Genomic DNA, 16,007 nt, shown 5'->3' with positions numbered 1-16,007 from the left:
CCCAACAGGGGCTTCATCAGGACGAAGTCAAAACCCAGGAAAGTTGTCTCGGAACGCCTTCAATAAAGCATGCCAGCAGTGCATTGAAAAGGCAGGGAGCTTTAGCCACTGTCATCTAGCAGTCCCAAGGCTGTACACACAATGTCGTCTCCCTGCGGCTTCGTTCTTCGCCCTCGTACAAGCTACCGCTCTGTCCGGCTCCCGGAGCAGGAGAAGCGGCTGCCTCGCGCACACAACAGCCGTACGCTCCGAAGCGCTGCTTCAGCCGAAAGACGCCGGCGACCGGCGCTTGGCTTCGGACAGCTCCGGAGAGCCGTAGTCTGCGTCTGCACTAGACTGCATGATAGCGAAAAGCTTTGGCAGTGTGTCTCGCAGGGAGATAGCTTAGGAGCGCAGCGCACTTATGCCTCCCTTGTCCAGAAACACGATTTTACTGCACACTCCAAAAACACTGCTCTTTCCAGGGCAATATATAAGCTGCTTTCTGACGGCCGTGATCTTTCGATTACTCTTGCCCAGCTCGTTGTTTTAACGTGCACATGCCGTCCTGGCATTCAGTGCACAGTGAAGGCAATCGCAAAAGTCCAGGTGCTGCTGACTCCCAAACACAAGGCGCTGGCTATGTTCTTGCTTCTCGACAACTCAACGCAGCCCTTCATTTCTGCAGTTGCCATCGAGGTCTCTGCACTCGGAGACGCAGAGGACGAGTAGGAGTTTCCCAGGAGATGCTGCATCAGGACGAATTCAAAACTCAGGAAAATTGTCCTGGAACACCTTCCCTAAGGATGCTAGAATGGAATTGAAGAGGCAGGCCAGCGGCCACCACGGTCCTCTTAGGGTGCGCGCAGAAGCCCGGTGCTCTGCGGCTTCGTTCTTCGCCCTCGTACAAGCTACCGCTCTGTCCGGCTCCCGGAGCAGGAGAAGCGGCTGCTTCGCGCACACAACAGCCGTACGCTCCGAAGCGCTGCTTCAGCCGAAAGACGCCGGCGACCGGCGCTTGGCTTCGGACAGCTCCGGAGAGCCGTAGTGTGCGTCTGCACTAGACTGCATGATAACAAAAAGCTTTGGCAGTGTGTCTCGCAGGGAGATAGCTTAGGAGCGCAGCACACTTATGCCTCCCTTGTCCAGAAACACGATTTTACTGCACACTCCAAAAACACTGCTCTTTCCAGGGCAATATATAAGCTGCTTTCTGTCGGCCGTGATCTTACGATTACTGCTCTTGCTCAGCTCGTTGTTTTAACGTGCACATGCCGTCCTGGCATTCAGTGCACAGTGAAAGCAATCGCAAAAGTCCAGGTGCTGCTGACTCCCAAACACAAGGCGCTGGCTATGTTCTTGCTTCTCGACAACTCAACGCAGCCCTTCATTTCTGCAGTTGCCATCGAGGTCTCTGCACTCGGAGACGCAGAGGACGAGTAGGAGTTTCCCAGGAGGGGATGCATCAGGACGAATTCAAAACTCAGGAAAATTGTCCTGGAACACCTTCCCTAAGGATGCTAGAATGGAATTGAAGAGGCAGGCGAGCGGCCACCACGGTCCTCTAGCAGTCCTTAGGGTGCGCGCAGAAGCCCGGTGCTCTGCGGCTTCGTTCTTCGCCCTCGTACAAGCTACCGCTCTGTCCGGCTCACGGAGCAGGAGAAGCGGCTGCCTCGCGCACACAACAGAGGAGCGGCAGCCGTACGCTCCGAAGCGCTGCTTCAGCCGAAAGATGCCGGCGACCGGCGCTTGGCTTCGGACAGCTCCGGAGAGCCGCAGTGTCCGTCTGCACTAGACTGCATGATAACGAAAAGCTTTGGCAGTGTGTCTCGCAGGGAGATAGCTTAGGAGCGCAGCGCACTTATGCCTCCCTTGTCCAGAAACACGATTTTACTGCACACTCCAAAAACACTGCTCTTTCCAGGGCAATATATAAGCTGCTTTCTGACGGCCGTGATCTTTCGATTACTCTTGCCCAGCTCGTTGTTTTAACGTGCACATGCCGTCCTGGCATTCAGTGCACAGTGAAAGCAATCGCAAAAGTCCAGGTGCTGCTGACTCCCAAACACAAGGCGCTGGCTATGTTCTTGCTTCTCGACAACTCAACGAAGCCCTTCATTTCTGCAGTTGCCATCGAGGTCTCTGCACTCGGAGACGCAGAGGACGAGTAGGAGTTTCCCAGGAGATGCTGCATCAGGACGAATTCAAAACTCAGGAAAATTGTCCTGGAACACCTTCCCTAAGGATGCTAGAATGGAATTGAAGGGGCAGGCGAGCGGCCACCACGGTCCTCTCGCAGTCCTTAGGGTGCGCGCAGAAGGCCGGTGCTCTGCGGCTTCGTTCTTCGCCCTCGTACAAGCTACCGCTCTGTCCGGCTCGCGGAGCAGGAGAAGCGGCTGCTTCGCGCACACAACAGCCGTACGCTCCGAAGCGCTGCTTCAGCCGAAAGACGCCGGCGACCGGCGCTTCGCTTCGGACAGCTCCGGAGAGCCGTAGTGTGCGTCTGCACTAGACTGCATGATAACGAAAAGCTTTGGCAGTGTGTCTCGCAGGGAGATAGCTTAGGAGCGCAGCACACTTATGCCTCCCTTGCCCAGAAACACGATTTTACTGCACACTCCAAAAACACTGCTCTTTCCAGGGCAATATATAAGCTGCTTTCTGACGGCCGTGATCTTACGATTACTGCTCTTGCCCAGCTCGTTGTTTTAACGTGCACATGCCGTCCTGGCATTCAGTGCACAGTGAAGGCAATCGCAAAAGTCCAGGTGCTGCTGACTCCCAAACACAAGGCGCTGGCTATGTTCTTGCTCCTCGACTACTCAACGCAGCCCTTCATTTCTGCAGTTGCCATCGAGGTCTCTGCACTCGGAGACTCAGAGGACGAGTAGGAGTTTCCCAGGAGGGGCTGCATCAGGACGAATTCAAAACTCCAGAAAATTGTCCTGGAACACCTTCCCTAAGGATGCTAGAATGGAATTGAAGAGGCAGGCCAGCGGCCACCACGGTCCTCTAGCAGTCCTTAGGGTGCGCGCAGAAGGCCGGTGCTCTGCGGCTTCGTTCTTCGCCGTCGTACAAGCTACCGCTCTGTCCGGCTCGCGGAGCAGGAGAAGCGGCTGCTTCGCGCACACAACAGAGGAGCGGCAGCCGTACGCTCCGAAGCGCTGCTTCAGCCGAAAGACGCCGGCGACCGGCGCTTCGCTTCGGACAGCTCCGGAGAGCCGTAGTGTGCGTCTGCACTGGACTGCATCGTAGCGAAAAGCTTTGCCAGTGTGTCTTAGCAAGGAGATAGCTTAGGAGCGCAGCGCACTTATGCCTTCCTTGTCCATAAACACGATTTTACTGCACACTCCAAAAACACTGCTCTTTCCAGGGCAATATATAAGCTGCTTTCTGACGGCCGTGATCTTTCGATTACTCTTGCCCAGCTCGTTGTTTTAACGTGCACATGCCGTCCTGGCATTCAGTGCACAGTGAAGGCAATCGCAAAAGTCCAGCAGCTGCTGACTCCCAAATGAATTTCCCAACAGGGGCTTCATCAGGACGAAGTCAAAACCCAGGAAAGTTGTCTCGGAACGCCTTCAATAAAGCATGCCAGCAGTGCATTGAAAAGGCAGGGAGCTTTAGCCACTGTCATCTAGCAGTCCCAAGGCTGTACATACAATGTCGTCTCCCTGCGGCTTCGTTCTTCGCCCTCGTACAAGCTACCGCTCTGTCCGGCTCACGGAGCAGGAGAAGCGGCTGCCTCGCGCACACAACAGAGGAGCGGCAGCCGTACGCTCCGAAGCGCTGCTTCAGCCGAAAGACGCCGGCGACCGGCGCTTGGCTTCGGACAGCTCCGGAGAGCCGCAGTGTCCGTCTGCACTAGACTGCATGATAACGAAAAGCTTTGGCAGTGTGTCTCGCAGGGAGATAGCTTAGGAGCGCAGCGCACTTATGCCTCCCTTGTCTAGAAACACGATTTTACTGCACACTCCAAAAACACTGCTCTTTCCTGGGCAATATATAAGCTGCTTTCTGACGGCCGTGATCTTTCGATTACTCTTGCCCAGCTCGTTGTTTTAACGTGCACATGCCGTCCTGGCATTCAGTGCACAGTGAAGGCAATCGCAAAAGTCCAGGTGCTGCTGACTCCCAAACACAAGGCGCTGGCTATGTTCTTGTTTCTCGACAACTCAACGCAGCCCTTCATTTCTGCAGTTGCCATCGAGGTCTCTGCACTCGGAGACGCAGAGGACGAGTAGGAGTTTCCCAGGAGGGGATGCATCAGGACGAATTCAAAACTCCAGAAAATTGTCCTGGAACACCTTCCCTAAGGATGCTAGAATGGAATTGAAGAGGCAGGCCAGCGGCCACCACGGTCCTCTACCAGTCCTTAGGGTGCGGGCAGAAGCCCGGTGCTCTGCGGCTTCGTTCTTCGCCCTCGTACAAGCTACCGCTCTGTCCGGCTCACGGAGCAGGAGAAGCGGCTGCCTCGCGCACACAACAGAGGAGCGGCAGCCGTACGCTCCGAAGCGCTGCTTCAGCCGAAAGACGCCGGCGACCGGCGCTTGGCTTCGGACAGCTCCGGAGAGCCGTAGTGTGCGTCTGCACTAGACTGCATCGTAGCGAAAAGCTTTGCCAGTGTGTCTTAGCAAGGAGATAGCTTAGGAGCGCAGCGCACTTATTCCTTCCTTGTCCATAAACACGATTTTACTGCACACTCCAAAAACACTGCTCTTTCCAGGGCAATATATAAGCTGCTTTCTGACGGCCGTGATCTTTCGATTACTCTTGCCCAGCTCGTTGTTTTAACGTGCACATGCCGTCCTGGCATTCAGTGCACAGTGAAAGCAATCGCAAAAGTCCAGGTGCTGCTGACTCCCAAACACAAGGCGCTGGCTATGTTCTTGCTTCTCGACAACTCAACGAAGCCCTTCATTTCTGCAGTTGCCATCGAGGTCTCTGCACTCGGAGACGCAGAGGACGAGTAGGAGTTTCCCAGGAGATGCTGCATCAGGACGAATTCAAAACTCAGGAAAATTGTCCTGGAACACCTTCCCTAAGGATGCTAGAATGGAATTGAAGGGGCAGGCGAGCGGCCACCACGGTCCTCTCGCAGTCCTTAGGGTGCGCGCAGAAGGCCGGTGCTCTGCGGCTTCGTTCTTCGCCCTCGTACAAGCTACCGCTCTGTCCGGCTCGCGGAGCAGGAGAAGCGGCTGCTTCGCGCACACAACAGCCGTACGCTCCGAAGCGCTGCTTCAGCCGAAAGACGCCGGCGACCGGCGCTTCGCTTCGGACAGCTCCGGAGAGCCGTAGTGTGCGTCTGCACTAGACTGCATGATAACGAAAAGCTTTGGCAGTGTGTCTCGCAGGGAGATAGCTTAGGAGCGCAGCACACTTATGCCTCCCTTGCCCAGAAACACGATTTTACTGCACACTCCAAAAACACTGCTCTTTCCAGGGCAATATATAAGCTGCTTTCTGACGGCCGTGATCTTACGATTACTGCTCTTGCCCAGCTCGTTGTTTTAACGTGCACATGCCGTCCTGGCATTCAGTGCACAGTGAAGGCAATCGCAAAAGTCCAGCAGCTGCTGACTCCCAAACACAAGGCGCTGGCTATGTTCTTGCTCCTCGACTACTCAACGCAGCCCTTCATTTCTGCAGTTGCCATCGAGGTCTCTGCACTCGGAGACTCAGAGGACGAGTAGGAGTTTCCCAGGAGAGGCTGCATCAGGACAAATTCAAAACTCCAGAAAATTGTCCTGGAACACCTTCCCTAAGGATGCTAGAATGGAATTGAAGAGGCAGGCGAGCGGCCACCACGGTCCTCTAGCAGTCCTTAGGGTGCGCGCAGAAGGCCGGTGCTCTGCGGCTTCGTTCTTCGCCGTCGTACAAGCTACCGCTCTGTCCGGCTCGCGGAGCAGGAGAAGCGGCTGCTTCGCGCACACAACAGAGGAGCGGCAGCCGTACGCTCCGAAGCGCTGCTTCAGCCGAAAGACGCCGGCGACCGGCGCTTCGCTTCGGACAGCTCCGGAGAGCCGTAGTGTGCGTCTGCACTGGACTGCATCGTAGCGAAAAGCTTTGCCAGTGTGTCTTAGCAAGGAGATAGCTTAGGAGCGCAGCGCACTTATGCCTTCCTTGTCCATAAACACGATTTTACTGCACACTCCAAAAACACTGCTCTTTCCAGGGCAATATATAAGCTGCTTTCTGACGGCCGTGATCTTTCGATTACTCTTGCCCAGCTCGTTGTTTTAACGTGCACATGCCGTCCTGGCATTCAGTGCACAGTGAAGGCAATCGCAAAAGTCCAGCAGCTGCTGACTCCCAAATGAATTTCCCAACAGGGGCTTCATCAGGACGAAGTCAAAACCCAGGAAAGTTGTCTCGGAACGCCTTCAATAAAGCATGCCAGCAGTGCATTGAAAAGGCAGGGAGCTTTAGCCACTGTCATCTAGCAGTCCCAAGGCTGTACACACAATGTCGTCTCCCTGCGGCTTCGTTCTTCGCCCTCGTACAAGCTACCGCTCTGTCCGGCTCACGGAGCAGGAGAAGCGGCTGCCTCGCGCACACAACAGAGGAGCGGCAGCCGTACGCTCCGAAGCGCTGCTTCAGCCGAAAGACGCCGGCGACCGGCGCTTGGCTTCGGACAGCTCCGGAGAGCCGCAGTGTCCGTCTGCACTAGACTGCATGATAACGAAAAGCTTTGGCAGTGTGTCTCGCAGGGAGATAGCTTAGGAGCGCAGCGCACTTATGCCTCCCTTGTCTAGAAACACGATTTTACTGCACACTCCAAAAACACTGCTCTTTCCTGGGCAATATATAAGCTGCTTTCTGACGGCCGTGATCTTTCGATTACTCTTGCCCAGCTCGTTGTTTTAACGTGCACATGCCGTCCTGGCATTCAGTGCACAGTGAAGGCAATCGCAAAAGTCCAGGTGCTGCTGACTCCCAAACACAAGGCGCTGGCTATGTTCTTGTTTCTCGACAACTCAACGCAGCCCTTCATTTCTGCAGTTGCCATCGAGGTCTCTGCACTCGGAGACGCAGAGGACGAGTAGGAGTTTCCCAGGAGGGGATGCATCAGGACGAATTCAAAACTCAGGAAAATTGTCCTGGAACACCTTCCCTAAGGATGCTAGAATGGAATTGAAGAGGCAGGCCAGCGGCCACCACGGTCCTCTACCAGTCCTTAGGGTGCGGGCAGAAGGCCGGTGCTCTGCGGCTTCGTTCTTCGCCCTCGTACAAGCTACCGCTCTGTCCGGCTCACGGAGCAGGAGAAGCGGCTGCCTCGCGCACACAACAGAGGAGCGGCAGCCGTACGCTCCGAAGCGCTGCTTCAGCCGAAAGACGCCGGCGACCGGCGCTTCGCTTCGGACAGCTCCGGAGAGCCGTAGTGTGCGTCTGCACTAGACTGCATCGTAGCGAAAAGCTTTGCCAGTGTGTCTTAGCAAGGAGATAGCTTAGGAGCGCAGCGCACTTATGCCTTCCTTGTCCATAAACACGATTTTACTGCACACTCCAAAAACACTGCTCTTTCCAGGGCAATATATAAGCTGCTTTCTGACGGCCGTGATCTTTCGATTACTCTTGCCCAGCTCGTTGTTTTAACGTGCACATGCCGTCCTGGCATTCAGTGCACAGTGAAAGCAATCGCAAAAGTCCAGGTGCTGCTGACTCCCAAACACAAGGCGCTGGCTATGTTCTTGCTTCTCGACAACTCAACGAAGCCCTTCATTTCTGCAGTTGCCATCGAGGTCTCTGCACTCGGAGACGCAGAGGACGAGTAGGAGTTTCCCAGGAGATGCTGCATCAGGACGAATTCAAAACTCAGGAAAATTGTCCTGGAACACCTTCCCTAAGGATGCTAGAATGGAATTGAAGGGGCAGGCGAGCGGCCACCACGGTCCTCTCGCAGTCCTTAGGGTGCGCGCAGAAGGCCGGTGCTCTGCGGCTTCGTTCTTCGCCCTCGTACAAGCTACCGCTCTGTCCGGCTCGCGGAGCAGGAGAAGCGGCTGCTTCGCGCACACAACAGCCGTACGCTCCGAAGCGCTGCTTCAGCCGAAAGACGCCGGCGACCGGCGCTTGACTTCGGACAGCTCCGGAGAGCCGTAGTGTGCGTCTGCACTAGACTGCATGATAACGAAAAGCTTTGGCAGTGTGTCTCGCAGGGAGATAGCTTAGGAGCGCAGCACACTTATGCCTCCCTTGTCCAGAAACACGATTTTACTGCACACTCCAAAAACACTGCTCTTTCCAGGGCAATATATAAGCTGCTTTCTGACGGCCGTGATCTTACGATTACTGCTCTTGCCCAGCTCGTTGTTTTAACGTGCACATGCCGTCCTGGCATTCAGTGCACAGTGAAGGCAATCGCAAAAGTCCAGCAGCTGCTGACTCCCAAACACAAGGCGCTGGCTATGTTCTTGCTCCTCGACTACTCAACGCAGCCCTTCATTTCTGCAGTTGCCATCGAGGTCTCTGCACTCGGAGACTCAGAGGACGAGTAGGAGTTTCCCAGGAGAGGCTGCATCAGGACGAATTCAAAACTCCAGAAAATTGTCCTGGAACACCTTCCCTAAGGATGCTAGAATGGAATTGAAGAGGCAGGCGAGCGGCCACCACGGTCCTCTAGCAGTCCTTAGGGTGCGCGCAGAAGGCCGGTGCTCTGCGGCTTCGTTCTTCGCCGTCGTACAAGCTACCGCTCTGTCCGGCTCGCGGAGCAGGAGAAGCGGCTGCTTCGCGCACACAACAGAGGAGCGGCAGCCGTACGCTCCGAAGCGCTGCTTCAGCCGAAAGACGCCGGCGACCGGCGCTTCGCTTCGGACAGCTCCGGAGAGCCGTAGTGTGCGTCTGCACTGGACTGCATCGTAGCGAAAAGCTTTGCCAGTGTGTCTTAGCAAGGAGATAGCTTAGGAGCGCAGCGCACTTATGCCTTCCTTGTCCATAAACACGATTTTACTGCACACTCCAAAAACACTGCTCTTTCCAGGGCAATATATAAGCTGCTTTCTGACGGCCGTGATCTTTCGATTACTCTTGCCCAGCTCGTTGTTTTAACGTGCACATGCCGTCCTGGCATTCAGTGCACAGTGAAGGCAATCGCAAAAGTCCAGCAGCTGCTGACTCCCAAATGAATTTCCCAACAGGGGCTTCATCAGGACGAAGTCAAAACCCAGGAAAGTTGTCTCGGAACGCCTTCAATAAAGCATGCCAGCAGTGCATTGAAAAGGCAGGGAGCTTTAGCCACTGTCATCTAGCAGTCCCAAGGCTGTACACACAATGTCGTCTCCCTGCGGCTTCGTTCTTCGCCCTCGTACAAGCTACCGCTCTGTCCGGCTCACGGAGCAGGAGAAGCGGCTGCCTCGCGCACACAACAGAGGAGCGGCAGCCGTACGCTCCGAAGCGCTGCTTCAGCCGAAAGACGCCGGCGACCGGCGCTTGGCTTCGGACAGCTCCGGAGAGCCGCAGTGTCCGTCTGCACTAGACTGCATGATAACGAAAAGCTTTGGCAGTGTGTCTCGCAGGGAGATAGCTTAGGAGCGCAGCGCACTTATGCCTCCCTTGTCTAGAAACACGATTTTACTGCACACTCCAAAAACACTGCTCTTTCCTGGGCAATATATAAGCTGCTTTCTGACGGCCGTGATCTTTCGATTACTCTTGCCCAGCTCGTTGTTTTAACGTGCACATGCCGTCCTGGCATTCAGTGCACAGTGAAGGCAATCGCAAAAGTCCAGGTGCTGCTGACTCCCAAACACAAGGCGCTGGCTATGTTCTTGTTTCTCGACAACTCAACGCAGCCCTTCATTTCTGCAGTTGCCATCGAGGTCTCTGCACTCGGAGACGCAGAGGACGAGTAGGAGTTTCCCAGGAGGGGATGCATCAGGACGAATTCAAAACTCCAGAAAATTGTCCTGGAACACCTTCCCTAAGGATGCTAGAATGGAATTGAAGAGGCAGGCCAGCGGCCACCACGGTCCTCTACCAGTCCTTAGGGTGCGGGCAGAAGGCCGGTCTCTGCGGCTTCGTTCTTCGCCCTCGTACAAGCTACCGCTCTGTCCGGCTCACGGAGCAGGAGAAGCGGCTGCCTCGCGCACACAACAGAGGAGCGGCAGCCGTACGCTCCGAAGCGCTGCTTCAGCCGAAAGACGCCGGCGACCGGCGCTTGGCTTCGGACAGCTCCGGAGAGCCGTAGTGTGCGTCTGCACTAGACTGCATCGTAGCGAAAAGCTTTGCCAGTGTGTCTTAGCAAGGAGATAGCTTAGGAGCGCAGCGCACTTATGCCTTCCTTGTCCATAAACACGATTTTACTGCACACTCCAAAAACACTGCTCTTTCCAGGGCAATATATAAGCTGCTTTCTGACGGCCGTGATCTTTCGATTACTCTTGCCCAGCTCGTTGTTTTAACGTGCACATGCCGTCCTGGCATTCAGTGCACAGTGAAAGCAATCGCAAAAGTCCAGGTGCTGCTGACTCCCAAACACAAGGCGCTGGCTATGTTCTTGCTTCTCGACAACTCAACGAAGCCCTTCATTTCTGCAGTTGCCATCGAGGTCTCTGCACTCGGAGACGCAGAGGACGAGTAGGAGTTTCCCAGGAGATGCTGCATCAGGACGAATTCAAAACTCAGGAAAATTGTCCTGGAACACCTTCCCTAAGGATGCTAGAATGGAATTGAAGGGGCAGGCGAGCGGCCACCACGGTCCTCTCGCAGTCCTTAGGGTGCGCGCAGAAGCCCGGTGCTCTGCGGCTTCGTTCTTCGCCCTCGTACAAGCTACCGCTCTGTCCGGCTCGCGGAGCAGGAGAAGCGGCTGCTTCGCGCACACAACAGCCGTACGCTCCGAAGCGCTGCTTCAGCCGAAAGACGCCGGCGACCGGCGCTTGGCTTCGGACAGCTCCGGAGAGCCGTAGTGTGCGTCTGCACTAGACTGCATGATAACGAAAAGCTTTGGCAGTGTGTCTCGCAGGGAGATAGCTTAGGAGCGCAGCACACTTATGCCTCCCTTGCCCAGAAACACGATTTTACTGCACACTCCAAAAACACTGCTCTTTCCAGGGCAATATATAAGCTGCTTTCTGACGGCCGTGATCTTACGATTACTGCTCTTGCCCAGCTCGTTGTTTTAACGTGCACATGCCGTCCTGGCATTCAGTGCACAGTGAAGGCAATCGCAAAAGTCCAGCAGCTGCTGACTCCCAAACACAAGGCGCTGGCTATGTTCTTGCTCCTCGACTACTCAACGCAGCCCTTCATTTCTGCAGTTGCCATCGAGGTCTCTGCACTCGGAGACTCAGAGGATGAGTAGGAGTTTCCCAGGAGGGGCTGCATCAGGACGAATTCAAAACTCCAGAAAATTGTCCTGGAACACCTTCCCTAAGGATGCTAGAATGGAATTGAAGAGGCAGGCCAGCGGCCACCACGGTCCTCTACCAGTCCTTAGGGTGCGCGCAGAAGCCCGGTGCTCTGCGGCTTCGTTCTTCGCCCTCGTACAAGCTACCGCTCTGTCCGGCTCGCGGAGCAGGAGAAGCGGCTGCTTCGCGCACACAACAGAGGAGCGGCAGCCGTACGCTCCGAAGCGCTGCTTCAGCCGAAAGACGCCGGCGACCGGCGCTTGGCTTCGGACAGCTCCGGAGAGCCGTAGTGTGCGTCTGCACTGGACTGCATCATAGCGAAAAGCTTTAGCAGTGTGTCTCGCAGGGAGATAGCTTAGGAGCGCAGGGCACTTTTGCCTCCCTTGTCCAGAAACACGATTTTACTGCACACTCCAAAAACACTGCTCTTTCCAGGGCAAGATGTCAGATGCTCTCTGATGCCCGTGCTCCCTTCCTGCTCTTGCCCAGCTCGTTGTTTTAACGTGCACATGCCGTCCTGGCATTCAGTGCACAGTGAAGGCAATCGCAAAAGTCCAGCAGCTGCTGACTCCCAAACGAATTTCCCAAGAGGGGCTTCATCAGGACGAAGTCAAAACCCAGGAAAGTTGTCTCGGAACGCCTTCAATAAAGCATGCCAGCAGTGCATTGAAAAGGCAGGGAGCTTTAGCCACTGTCATCTAGCAGTCCCAAGGCTGTACACACAATGTCGTCTCCCTGCGGCTTCGTTCTTTGCCCTCGTACAAGCTACCGCTCTGTCCGGCTCACGGAGCAGGAGAAGCGGCTGCCTCGCGCACACAACAGCGGAGCGGCAGCCGTACGCCCCGAAGCGCTGCTTCAGCCGAAAGACGGCAGCCACCGACGCTTCGCTTCGGACAGCTCCGGAGAGCCGCAGTGTCCGTCTGCACTAGACTGCATGATAACGAAAAGCTTTGGCAGTGTGTCTCGCAGGGAGATAGCTTAGGAGCGCAGCGCACTTATGCCTCCCTTGTCTAGAAACACGATTTTACTGCACACTCCAAAAACACTGCTCTTTCCTGGGCAATATATAAGCTGCTTTCTGACGGCCGTGATTTTTCGATTACTCTTGCCCAGCTCGTTGATTTAACGTGCACATGCCGTCCTGGCAGTCAGTGCACAGTGAAGGCAATCGCAAAAGTCCAGCAGCTGCTGACTCCCAAATGAATTTCCCAAGAGGGGCTGCATCAGGACGAAGTCAAAACCCAGGAAAGTTGTCTCGGAACGCCTTCAATAAAGCATGCCAGCAGTGCATTGAAAAGGCAGGGAGCTTTAGCCACTGTCATCTAGCAGTCCCAAGGCTGTACACACAATGTCGTCTCCCTGCGGCTTCGTTCTTCGCCCTCGTACAAGCTACCGCTCTGTCCGGCTCACGGAGCAGGAGAAGCGGCTGCCTCGCGCACACAACAGAGGAGCGGCAGCCGTACGCTCCGAAGCGCTGCTTCAGCCGAAAGACGCCGGCGACCGGCGCTTGGCTTCGGACAGCTCCGGAGAGCCGCAGTGTCCGTCTGCACTAGACTGCATGATAACGAAAAGCTTTGGCAGTGTGTCTCGCAGGGAGATAGCTTAGGAGCGCAGCGCACTTATGCCTCCCTTGTCCAGAAACACGATTTTACTGCACACTCCAAAAACACTGCTCTTTCCTGGGCAATATATAAGCTGCTTTCTGACGGCCGTGATCTTTCGATTACTCTTGCCCAGCTCGTTGTTTTAACGTGCACATGCCGTCCTGGCATTCAGTGCACAGTGAAGGCAATCGCAAAAGTCCAGGTGCTGCTGACTCCCAAACACAAGGCGCTGGCTATGTTCTTGCTTCTCGACAACTCAACGCAGCCCTTCATTTCTGCAGTTGCCATCGAGGTCTCTGCACTCGGAGACGCAGAGGACGAGTAGGAGTTTCCCAGGAGGGGCTGCATCAGGAGGAATTCAAAACTCCAGAAAATTGTCCTGGAACACCTTCCCTAAGGATGCTAGAATGGAATTGAAGAGGCAGGCCAGCGGCCACCACGGTCCTCTACCAGTCCTTAGGGTGCGCGCAGAAGGCCGGTGCTCTGCGGCTTCGTTCTTCGCCGTCGTACAAGCTACCGCTCTGTCCGGCTCACGGAGCAGGAGAAGCGGCTGCTTCGCGCACACAACAGCCGTACGCTCCGAAGCGCTGCTTCAGCCGAAAGACGCCGGCGACCGGCGCTTGGCTTCGGACAGCTCCGGAGAGCCGTAGTGTGCGTCTGCACTAGACTGCATGATAACGAAAAGCTTTGGCAGTGTGTCTCGCAGGGAGATAGCTTAGGAGCGCAGCACACTTATGCCTCCCTTGTCCAGAAACACGATTTTACTGCACACTCCAATACCACTGCTCTTTCCAGGGCAATATATAAGCTGCTTTCTGACGGCCGTGATCTTTCGATTACTGCTCTTGCCCAGCTCGTTGTTTTAACGTGCACATGCCGTCCTGGCATTCAGTGCACAGTGAAAGCAATCGCAAAAGTCCAGGTGCTGCTGACTCCCAAACACAAGGCGCTGGCTATGTTCTTGCTTCTCGACAACTCAACGCAGCCCTTCATTTCTGCAGTTGCCATCGAGGTCTCTGCACTCGGAGACGCAGAGGACGAGTAGGAGTTTCCCAGGAGGGGCTGCATCAGGACGAATTCAAAACTCCAGAAAATTGTCCTGGAACACCTTCCCTAAGGATGCTAGAATGGAATTGAAGAGGCAGGCGAGCGGCCACCACGGTCCTCTAGCAGTCCTTAGGGTGCGCGCAGAAGGCCGGTGCTCTGCGGCTTCGTTCTTCGCCGTCGTACAATCTACCGCTCTGTCCGGCTCGCGGAGCAGGAGAAGCGGCTGCCTCGCGCACACAACAGCCGTACGCTCCGAAGCGCTGCTTCAGCCGAAAGACGCCGGCGACCGGCGCTTGGCTTCGGACAGCTCCGGAGAGCCGTAGTGTGCGTCTGCACTAGACTGCATGATAACGAAAAGCTTTGGCAGTGTGTCTCGCAGGGAGATAGCTTAGGAGCGCAGGGCACTTATGCCTCCCTTGCCCAGAAACACGATTTTACTGCACACTCCAAAAACACTGCTCTTTCCAGGGCAATATATAAGCTGCTTTCTGACGGCCGTGATCTTTCGATTACTGCTCTTGCCCAGCTCGTTGTTTTAACGTGCACATGCCGACCTGGCATTCAGTGCACAGTGAAGGCAATCGCAAAAGTCCAGCAGCTGCTGACTCCCAAACAAAAGGCGCTGGCTATGTTCTTGCTTCTCGACTACTCAACGCAGCCCTTCATTTCTGCAGTTGCCATCGAGGTCTCTGCACTCGGAGACTCAGAGGACGAGTAGGAGTTTCCCAGGAGGGGCTGCATCAGGAGGAATTCAAAACTCCAGAAAATTGTCCTGGAACACCTTCCCTAAGGATGCTAGAATGGAATTGAAGAGGCAGGCCAGCGGCCACCACGGTCCTCTAGCAGTCCTTAGGGTGCGCGCAGAAGGCCGGTGCTCTGCGGCTTCGTTCTTCGCCGTCGTACAAGCTACCGCTCTGTCCGGCTCACGGAGCAGGAGAAGCGGCTGCTTCGCGCACACAACAGCCGTACGCTCCGAAGCGCTGCTTCAGCCGAAAGACGCCGGCGACCGGCGCTTCGCTTCGGACAGCTCCGGAGAGCCGTAGTGTGCGTCTGCACTGGACTGCATCATAGCGAAAAGCTTTAGCAGTGTGTCTTAGCAGGGAGATAGCTTAGGAGCGCAGGGCACTTATGCCTCCCTTGTCCAGAAACACGATTTTACTGCACACTCCAAAACCACTGCTCTTTCCAGGGCAAGATGTCAGATGCTCTCTGATGCCCGTGCTGCCTTCCTGCTCTTGCCCAGCTCGTTGTTTTAACGTGCACATGCCGTCCTGGCAATCAGTGCACAGTGAAGGCAATCGCAAAAGTCCAGCAGCTGCTGACTCCCAAATGAATTTCCCAAGAGGGGCTGCATCAGGACGAAGTCAAAACCCAGGAAAGTTGTCTCGGAACGCCTTCAATAAAGCATGCCAGCAGTGCATTGAAAAGGCAGGGAGCTTTAGCCACTGTCATCTAGCAGTCCCAAGGCTGTACACACAATGTCGTCTCCCTGCGGCTTCGTTCTTCGCCCTCGTACAAGCTACCGCTCTGTCCGGCTCACGGAGCAGGAGAAGCGGCTGCCTCGCGCACACAACAGAGGAGCGGCAGCCGTACGCTCCGAAGCGCTGCTTCAGCCGAAAGACGCCGGCGACCGGCGCTTCGCTTCGGACAGCTCCGGAGAGCCGTAGTGTGCGTCTGCACTAGACTGCATCGTAGCGAAAAGCTTTGCCAGTGTGTCTTAGCAAGGAGATAGCTTAGGAGCGCAGCGCACTTATGCCTCCCTTGTCCAGAAACACGATTTTACTGCACACTCCAAAAACACTGCTCTTTCCAGGGCAATATATAAGCTGCTTTCTGACGGCCGTGATCTTTCGATTACTCTTGCCCAGCTCGTTGATTTAACGTGCACATGCCGTCCTGGCATTCAGTGCACAGTGAAAGCAATCGCAAAAGTCCAGGTGCTGCTGACTCCCAAACACAAGGCGCTGGCTATGTTCTTGCTTCTCGACAACTCAACGAAGCCCTTCATTTCTGCAGTTGCCATCGAGGTCTCTGC

This window comes from Lonchura striata, chromosome 33 (genome assembly GCF_050655825.1).
Source record: "Lonchura striata isolate lonStrDom1 chromosome 33, ASM5065582v1, whole genome shotgun sequence".
Lineage (NCBI taxonomy): Eukaryota > Metazoa > Chordata > Aves > Passeriformes > Estrildidae > Lonchura > Lonchura striata.
The sequence above is the reverse complement of the archived record's forward strand: the minus strand, read 5'-3'. Positions refer to the sequence as shown.